Source organism: Eulemur rufifrons, chromosome 4, assembly GCF_041146395.1.
Source record: "Eulemur rufifrons isolate Redbay chromosome 4, OSU_ERuf_1, whole genome shotgun sequence".
NCBI classification, from domain to species: domain Eukaryota; kingdom Metazoa; phylum Chordata; class Mammalia; order Primates; family Lemuridae; genus Eulemur; species Eulemur rufifrons.
In genome coordinates, this window is record NC_090986.1 from 69,962,385 (window position 1) to 69,973,569 (window position 11,185).

Genomic DNA, 11,185 nt, shown 5'->3' on the forward strand with positions numbered 1-11,185 from the left:
AAAATTAGTCCTTGACCCATAGGATATAGAAGGGTATTGTGTTAACAGGCATGAACACATTAATCTCTTTGTACATCTCCATCAGAGCTCTTGCGTGAGCAGGTGCATTGTAAATAAGCAGTCATATTCTGAAAGGAATCTTTTTTTCTAAGCAGTAGGTCTCAGCAGTGGGCTTAAAATGTTCAATAAATCATAAACATATGTGCTATCATTCAGGCTTTGTTGTTCCATTTCTGGAGCACAGGCAAAATAGCATAATTCTTAAGAGCCCTAGGATTTTTGTAATGGTCAATGAGCATTGGCTTCAACTTAAAATCACCAGCTGCGTTAGTCCCTAACAAGAAAATCAACTTTTCCTTTTAATCTTTGAAGCCAGGCATTGACATCTCTCTAGCTATGAAAGTCCTAGATGGCATCTTCTTCCAAGAGAAGGCTGTTTTGTCTGCATTGAAAATCTGCTGTTTACTGTAGCCACCTTCGTCGATGATCTTATCTAGATCTACTGGATAACTTCTTGTAGCTTCTACATCAGCACTTGCAGCTTTCCCTTGTACTTTTATGTTATAAAGATGGCTTCTTTCCTTAAACCTCACAAACCAAAGCTTCAGACTTTTCTTTTGCAGCTTCCTCACCCTCCTCACCCTTCACAGAATTGAAGAGATTTAGGGCCTGGCTCTGGATTAAGCTTTGGCTTCAGGAAATGTTGTGGCTGATTTGATCTTCTATCCAGACCACTCAAACTTTCTTCCTATCAGCAATGAGGCTGTTGTGCTTGCTCATCATTCTTATGTTCACTGGAATACCACTTTTCATTTCCTTCGAGAAATTGTTCTGTGCTGTTTGGTGCAAGAGACCTATCTCAGTTTTCCACATGACTCCCTCACTAAATCACTAAATTTAATAATTTCTGGCTTTTGATTTAAAGTGACAGATATGTGACCCTTCCTTTCACTTGAACACTTAGAGACCTTTGTAGGGTTATTAATTGGCTTAATTTCAATATAGCTGTTTCTCAGAGATAGGGAGGCCTGAGGAGAGGAAAAGAGATGGGGGAACAGCAGTCAGAACACACACAACTTTTATCAGTTAGGTTCACCATCTTACATGGGCGTGGTTTGTGGGGCCCCATTATAATTGCAATAGTAGCATCAAAGATCACTGGTCACAGATCACTACCATAGACATAACAGCAATGAAAAGGTTTACAATATTGTGAGAATTGCCAATATATGATACAGAGACACAAAGTGAGTACATGCTGTTGAAAAAAATGGTGTCCATGCACGTTCAGTTTGTAAAAGACGCAATATCTTTGAAGCACAATAAAGTAAGGCACAGTAAAACGAGATATGCCTGTATAATCACATTTATTTCCTATCCTCCACCCATACCTAACCCCTGACAGCCAATAATTTGTTGTCCATTTTTATAATTTTGCCATTTAAAGACAAAATATTTGTCAGTGTTATATAAGTAGAATCATAAAGTATGTAACCTTTGGGGATTAGTGTTTTTACTCAACATAAATCTCTAGAGATTCATCCAACTGGCTTATATTTGTCAATAGTTTGTCTCTTTCTTATTGCGAAGTCTAATTCCATGGTATGGATATAATACAGTTTGTTTAGCTCTTCACCATTGAAGGATATCTAGGCTGTTTCCACTTTTTGGCTATTACAAATAAAACTGCTATGTACAGGTCTTTTTGTGAACATAAATTTTATTTCTCTGAGATAATTGCCCAGGACTACAGTTGCTGGTAGTATAATGGTCAAATACTTAGTTTTATAAAAAATAGCCCACCTGTATCCTACTGTGCTGTACCTTTTACATACCCACCACCAACACTGAGTGATTCAGTTTCTGTACATTTCTTTTTCTTTTTTTGCTAGCATTTGGTGTTGATATCAATTTGTATTTTGCCCATTCTGATTGGTATATAATCTCAATGTGGTTTTAATTTGCATTTTTCCTGATGGATAATGGTTTTAAAGACCATTTCTTGTACTTATTCCCCATCTGTATGCCATCATGGTGAAATGTTTATTCATGTCTTTTGTACATTTTTTAATTAGATTGCTTATGTGTTTGTTTTTCACATTAACTTTTTGGAGTTCTTTTTATATTTAGATACTAGTCATTTGTCAGATATATTTTGCAAATATTTGCTCCCAGTCTGCAACTCGTCTTTTCCTCCTCTTAACAGGGCTTTCCACACACACACACACACACACACACACAAAAAAAAAATTAATTTTGATTAAGTTCAATTTTTCAATTTACTTCTAGGCTTAGTTCATAAAGATTTTCTCCTGTGTGTTTTTTCTAATGGTTTCATACTTTCACGGTGTATATTTAATCATATCATTTTCCTGGTTTTTTTTCTTCCAAGTACTAATACATTAAGTATCATACATAAAGATTTACAGAAGAAAAGTCATCTGAAGGACTAGAATCACACACACATACACAGAGGAATGATGAGGGGAATGTTGACAGGCAAACGTGCAGGAGTATTGAAATGGGGTGACAAGATGAAAGATAAATCATTTTTATGAGACAAAAACTGACCCAGTTACCCAGAAATGACAACCAGACTTTTCTGAAGTTTGAAAAAACAAACTTCAAGTAATTTTTCAATTCCGTTACATTTCTCCCAACTTCCTGAACCAGCTGGAGAAAAGGTGAAGATGAGAAAAAACAGCTCCAAGACTGAAAGCCAGAAATAAATAAATTTCAAATGCAAGCCTCTTCACAGAATTCAAATTGCTAAGCAATTTGAAAAGCTGAGGTTGTAGAAATATGACATGACCTCCTGTGTCCTGAAGAATAATCACTGAATTTGAAGCCGATATATAGGTACTATTGAAACCACCAACCATTTGTTTAAAATGCTTCTCTTTGGCTTTCATAGTGCACACCAACAACAAAAGAAAATAACAAGAAAAGTAAAAAAAGTAATGTAATTCACTGGTGTAAACTTAATCAAACTAGACTAATGACATTATAATTATATGAGAATATATATGAAACATTAAACAAAACAATTTAGTGCACAACAAAAATATAAACATTTAATGATAAAGAGTATTGGCATAAAATCCCCATGTTAATTAAAATAATCTCTGAGGCTTGCATTAGAAAGGAAAATTATCTTTGGTACATATAAAAATGCAGACTAGAATTTTGGCTAAGTCATGATACACTATCATAATGTTTTTATTCTCTGATGATAATATGGCAATTAACTGAATTGCTTACTCAATGGAAACAATTGGAATTCTCTTATAAAATTTTAAGTTGCCACTTTTTACAAAGCACATAGCTGGAAATTGTAACTCAATTTATAAGATGATCTGGATCTCTAATTTGGCTTTCACTTGCTATTATTTCCCGTTTTATCCCCAAATTAGAGATCTGACTCTATAATAAACAATGGAAATAAAAAGATGGAGAATATTTTCTAAAGGATCTCACAATGTTAAGTCTAGAAACTTACATTTTGCATTGCAAGAGATCAGAAACAGTGCTCTTCTCTATACAGCTGGTGCTTAACAGCCAGAGCTTGCAGAATACACTTCTTTTTCTTCATCCTATATCAAACCACATGAAAAGGGACTATTTTGTTAAATGAGGTATGTATTTTCATTTTCTCTGAGATAGAAGTGTAATAAGAAATATAGAAAACGCACCACTTTTCATCTCATGCCTAGAATAAGCTTATTTAATCATTGATACATTGATCATTCAGCAACTTCATATTTATCCCGAGCCACCTGGTTGGTAAATTGCCCTTTGCAGAAATTACTCCTTCATTTAGAAACATTGATCAAGCATACATTTTGTGACAGGCATTGTAATATATGCTGAGAATAAAATAATAAAACAAAAATTATTGAACTAAAAAATGGTTAATTCTCTGGCAATAATAATTAAGTATGATAATCATGGTATCCCTGGGGAGAGTCAAGGAGGGGGTATCTAACCCAATATTAGGTACAGAGAACAAAAGATGTCTGTCATTTCCTAAAGATGAGTAATAGTCATTCAGAAGTTGATCTTTATCCAGGGCATAATTGGGAGTGATTAAAGAATTTCATGTAGGAGTTTGTCATGACGAAACTCTCTTGAAGTATAGATGGAAGGAAATGTGGAAATAATCATATTTGCACTACAAAATTAAAAAGAATTGAGTCCTTTCAATTCTGAAAAAGAGGGTTTTTTTTTTTTCTTGGATTTCACTACTCAATGGTTTTCAGTAACATAACCTCTAATATGCAAACATTAAGTGGGGAATAAATTTTTCTAAAGCAAAACATGTAAATACAATTCCCATTAGTTTTATATTCTATGTTTTAAAAACCCTAATGTTTTATATTGAATAACAATGAGGTTTCTGGACATTCTTAATCACCTGAAGAATAATTGTATTTTCTTAATAGCTTTATTGAAATATAATCCACATACCATACAATTCATCCACTTAAAGTATATAATTCAGTAAGTTTTAGTATATTAATACATATATGCAATCATCATCACAGTCAAATTTACATTTTTATCACCTCAAAAAGAAACCCTGTACTCTTTAGCTATCACCACCCTATTCTCCTACTCCAGTCCCCTACATCCCTAAGCAACCACTAATTTTCTTTCTGTCCTCTATAGATTTCCTGTTCTGGATTTTTATATGAATAGGATCATATATGTGGTATATTGTGAGTAGCTTCTGTCATTGAGCATAATGTTTTCAAGTTCATCCATGTGGTAGCATGTGTCAGGACTTCCTTCCTTTTTATGGCCAAGTAACATCCATTATATGGATATACCACATTTTGTTGATCCATTCATCTGTTTATGGGTATTTGAATTGTTTCCACCTTTTGGCTATTATGAATAATGCTGCTATAAACACCCATAAACAAAGCCTTGTGCAGACCTTTTTTCTCATTTATTTTGGATAATACCTAAGAATGGTTTTACTGGGTCATAGGACACACTATGTTTCATCATTTGATGCAATGCCAGACTTTTCCACAGCAGTTGCACCATTTTACGCTCCCACTAGCAATGAATGAGAATTCCTATTTCTCCACACATTGGCACTTATTCTGAGTTTTGATTCTAGTCATCCTAATGGGTATGAAATGGTATCATATGTGCTTTTTTTTTTTTTTTTTTTTTTTTTTTTTGAGACAGAGTCTAGTTTTGTTGCCCGGGCTAGAGCGAGTGCCGTGGCATCAGCCTAGCTCACAGCAACCTCAAACTCCTGGGCTTAAGCAATCCTACTGCCTCAGCCTCCCGAGTAACTGGGACTGCAGGCATGCGCCACCATGCCCGGCTAATTTTTTCTATATATATATATATACTTTAGTTGGCCAGATAATTTCTTTCCATTTTTAGTAGAGACGGGGGTCTCGCTCTTGCTCAGGCTGGTCTCGAACTCCTGACCTCGAGCGATCCACCCACCTCGGCCTCCCAGAGTGCTAGGATCACAGGCGTGAGCCACTGCGCCCAGCCCATATGTGCTTTTGATTTGCATTTCCCTGATTAATAATGATGTCAAGCCTCTTTTCGTGTGATTATTGGCCATTTGTATAACTTCCTTGTAGTATAGAAATATCTTTCAGATACTTTTGTCCTATCTTAATTGGGTTGTATTTTATTACTGAATTTTTAGAGTTTTTTTAATACATTGTAGATAAAAATCCCTCGTCAGGTATATACTTTGCAAATACTGTCTTTCTTTCAGCAGGTTATCTTTTTATTTTCTTCATTGTGTTCCATGAAGCACAAAAGTTTTCAATTTTGATTTATATGTTTTTCTTTGTCACTTATGCTTTTGATGTTGTATCTAAGAATCCTTTGCCAATTTACCCCAATATTTTCTTCTGATAGTTGTCTAGTTTTAGCTCTTGTACTTAGGTCTTTGATCCCTTTTGAGTTAGTTTTTGAATATGCTGTAAGGTAAGGGTCCAACTTCACTCTTTTGCCTGTGGCCATCCAGTTGCCTCAGACCATTCTTTTACCAATGAATGGTCTTGGCACCCTTGTCAAAAATCAGTTGACTCTATCACAGGATACAAAATTTTAATTAGCTGGGAGAAATAATTTCAAGAGCTCTATAATACAGCATGATGACTTTAGTTAATAACTATGCATTGTATATCTGAAAATTGCTAAGAGAGGAGATTTAAATTATTCTCACCACAAAAATGGTAAGCATGTGAGGTAATACATATGTTAATTAGCTTGATTCTGTTATTCCACAATGTGTATATATATATTTCAAAACATCATGTTGTACACCACAAACATATACACTTTTTGTCAATTGAAATAATAATAGAGAAAAAATCAGTTGACAATAGATGTATGTATGTCCTTATTTCTGGACTCTCAGTTCTATTTGATTGATCTATGTCTATCTTTGTGCTCTTACCACATTACTGTTGCTTTGTAATAGTTTTGAAATTTGGAAGTGTAAGTCCATTGATGGACTGATGGATTAAAAAAATCACATTTTTATATACATGTATGCGCACGCGCGCACACACACACACACACACACACACAATGGACGACTACTTAACCATAAAAAAATATGAAAATGTCATCTGCAGCAACATGGATGGAACTGGAGGTCACTACGTCAGGTGAAATAAGCCAGCCATAGAAAGACAGATACCAAATGTTTTCACTCATACTTGGGAGCTAAAAATACTGATCTCCTGGAGACAGAGAATAGGTTGATAGATAACAGAAACTGGAAAGAGTGTGTGGGTGAGAAGGGAAGATAAAGAGAGTTTGGATAATGGGCACAAACACACAGTTTGACAGAAGAAATAGCCCCAATAATCAATAGCAGAGTAGGGAGAATGTAGTTAGCAACAATGTATTATAAATTTCAAAGCAGCTAGGATAGAAGACTTGAAATGTTACCAACACATAGAAATAATAAATGTTCAAGATAATAGATACCCCAAATATCCTTACTTGATCACTCCACATTATATGCATGTAACAAATACTAACGTGTATTTGTTACCCTGTATTTAACCCATAAATATATGCAATATTTTGTGATAATAAAAATCTGTACTTCTTTTGTTAAATTTATTCTAAAAGTTTTATTGTCTTTGATGCTATTGTGAATAGAATTGTAATTATCTTTTAAGATTCTCAAAAGCCAGAAATTTTTTTTTTTTTTTTGAGAGAGTCTCACTCTGTTGCCCAGGCTAGAGTGAGTGCCGTGGCGTCAGCCTAGCTCACAGCAACCTCAAACTCCTGAGCTCAAGCGATCCTCCTGTCTCAGCCTCCCAAGTAGCTGGGACCACAGGCATGCACCACCATGCCCGGCTAATTTTTTCTATATATATTTTTAGCTGTCCATATAATTTCTTTCTATTTTTAGTAGAGATGGGGTCTCGCTCTTGCTCAGGCTGGTCTCGAACTCCTGAGCTCAAACGATCCGCCCACCTCGGCCTCCCAGAGTGCTAGGATTACAGGCGTGAGCCACCGCGCCCGGCCTAAAAGCCAGAAATTTTGATACACAAATACATATAAAGAAATTAATCAATGCTATAATTACATTAATTAAAAATTAGTTAAAGTGAGATTTTCATCATCAATTATTTTAGAAACTTTTGCTAACTAATGATGCAGTCCCTGGGGATCCAATCTCTTTTATTGATAAAGCTATTTAACTGCTCCAATTGTTTTGAAGATGGTACTTATAAATGCCAAGAATAAAATAAATTATGTATTTAAGCACAGAATCCCTTGTTCATGTTTAGATTTCTACTTTATAGTTTTATTTTAATTACCATGTGTAGTATCTATGTAACTTTTGCCAATTTAAATTGCAGTGTGGTTACATGTGTTAATAAGTTTGTGCTTACACCTAAATGTAGCATTATCACCCACTTCACCATACCATAATGTGGACACAAACCTCCCATGGGTCCTTTATAAGAAGGGACTTTCAAACTGTATTGCGTTTTATGTAGGTACACACTATAGCTTGTTAAGGCCATTATACATTAAGTAATCATCGTAAGATCCCTCACTTATAAATATATACTTATAATATTACTGATTAATGAGGAATGAGGAGCAGAGACATAGATTTAAATACTTATTACTATTTTTCATAACTGTAAATTTACTCTACTTAGTAATGGATTCTTTGCTAATATGGAAACTATGCCTACAAATTTTACCAGCTTTTAGAATCAACATATTTCATTACTGTTATTATGCAGGACAGGAGGAGAAATAAATCTAGCCACTTTGGAGGATTAGTGCTCAAATAACTTCCTTAGACAAAGCCATTACCAGACTAACTGGTTGCATTAGTTGGAAAAAATAAGATGAAAAGGCAAAGATGGAGTGGGCTGTATGGGAAAACTAGGACCATTACATCTGAAGATTAAGATTCCACTACGGATGAGAGAGAAGGAAGATGGTAACAAGAACAACTTTAAATCCACAACTCTTACAGGAAAAAGGATTTGGATTGATAATCCTGATAATGACCCTCTCATTTGCTCTTTCTTATCCTTATCAACAGCAATTTAAAGACAAAAAATGTTTTGAAGAGTTAGATGGGCCAATAATGGATACAAATATTATGAATATTTATACTAAATTGAGAGCGAGTTTGGTTGTAATCATGTTTAATGAATGAAAATAGGCAAAGCTATCCCTAACCCAAATTTGTTGACTTGAATTTTCTGCTTCAGCTATTGAACTTGGAAGCAAAAATTTCAATTTCCAGCTCTATTCTAATACCTTTAATGACTCATTTGTAAAACAGGAAAGTTATCAACTTACTACTCTGGACCAAGCAGCTCAGTTTTAATTATGATTTAAAACATGGAAAAATAAAAGCATTTTGTCAAGTATAAAGAACTATATGTGTATGATTTTTTTTCTCATTATGTGAGGATAACCCAAAGGAATGCCAAAGAATTCAGGATTAAGTGGTATAAATTCCCTCTCATACAACTTGGATCAAATAAAACTGAAAATCACCTTAAGGAAGCACAATGAGCTTCGGGTTCAGTCTAGTCTAATGTATCAATGTGGCTAAACAAAGAAAGTGTCTTTCAGAACGGGGTGATAACCACAACCTGGAAAAATGCCATTAGGAAAAAGGAAAGGAATGTCGGACTGACCAATTTGGGCATTATTTGTTCACATACTGCCCCGGGAAAAGAAGAATCTTTAGCCAGTGCACTTAGATCATTCAGGTCCTATGAGTGTAGCTGACCCAGTTGTGAAGATAAATGAATGAAGGCATGTTACCTGGATACCTCTGATACCATGCCTACAAATTCATTTTCCAATTCTAGTCAAATCCTCCATTACAGCTTCATTCATGGAACAAATGCACTAGTTATGTTGAGTGATGTATATGCTTTATATGAGAGCCATAACCATGGAAATAAGAAGCAGGCATCTTGATTGTAGAAAACAAGCTCCTGAACTTAGCAAACTTGAGTCTGTGGGAGATGGGACCGTGCTACAGGTACTGACAAAGTTATATTTCAGAATCTACAAGCAAAGAGCCAGGAACTGAATTAAGGCACATCAATCAAAGTGAGGACAACTTGTGAGATCTCCTGGGAGGAAACCAGCTGGTCTTTTTCAAGGGGCACACATGTTTATACCCCTAGGCACATTTATTATTCTAACATCCACAGATATTAGTATTACTACTATTGCCAAATCTTGTTTTACATGTTACATTGCAAACCTGCCTAAGTTTGTTGTCTAGCCCATTTTTTGTTGCTTATAAAAGAATATCTGAGTATTATATAAAGAAAATGAATTTATTCATACAGCTATGAGGCTGAGAAGTCCAAAGTCAGGGGCCATATCTGGTGAGAGCTCTTTTTGCTGGTGGGAACTTTCTGAGATAGCACAGGGCATCATATCACATGGTGAGAGGGCTGTGCATGCTAGCTCAGGTCTCTCTTCCTCTTCCCATAAAGCCACCAGTACCCCTCCTATGACAACTCACTAATCCATTAATCTATGAATGGATCAACCCATTCATGAGAGCAGAGCCCTCAGGCTCCAATCACCTTCTAAAGGCCCCCACCTCTCAATACTGCCAAACTGGGGACTAAGTTTCAACATGAGTTTTTGCAGGGGACTTTTAACACACAAACACACAAATTAAGACAATCATAAATACTATCTACTTGAGTTTAAATCCAATTCTGAAATGGACAGAACTAAAACAAAATGTATATGCTAATCAAACTTACGCACATCCTGGTGCTTGATTTGAAAGACCAACTTGAGCAAGTGGTTGGGAAAGATGGAGAAGTCAAGAAGGATGCTCAGGTCTCTTTCCTGGGCAGATAAATAGTTCAAGAGATGAACAGAGTGAAAGGAAACAATCAAATAACCTAAGCAGCTATAGGTAGGGAGAGCATGGGAAATCATTAGGTGTGAGAAAGGTAAGCTTGTCAGCTGTTACATTGAGAGAGCTTCAAAAGGTCAAATAACATAAAGATAAAATTTCTCTGAGAGCAGCAAGAAGGAAGAAGAACAGAGTAGATTAGAGCAAGTTAACATGTGATTCACAGGCAGAGGAGCACTAATCTGAAAGGTACATTGAAAATTGAAAAAGCTTTGGCTTCCAACTCTCTGCTGCCAAGATACATGGGATATGGGGAATGAACCCCACCCACAAGCTACATGGGAGGTGGTTTCCTCAGGAAACAGCCAATGTTTCAAGTATGGAAACTTGTTGGAAATGATTTTCAGAGTAGAGAGTGATTATTTAACACTCATTTCATTACCATGAAATAAGTAAAGAAATAGTTGTTCCAGAGTTCAAAATAGAAGGGTTGGGGAAGAAATCATAGGAGAGAATAGATGACTGGAAAAATAACATTAAAGATAATGAACTATATAACAAGGAAGTGAAACAGAGTGGTCTGGTGTGTTGCAAAATTTCCTAAAATAATTGGTCTCTCAAGTTCCTGATGGATTTGAGGAAGAAGTGGAAGCATTATTTTTAATTACTTTTCTGTCTGGGAAAATCAACATGATTCTTGATTAACCGTGCTTCTGAGGGAATCTTAGCCCAGGTGAGCAAGCATGCAACAGGTTTAATTGGAGATTACGATTTTAACCAGGACTCCTAAATAGCAGCAGATTTATGCAT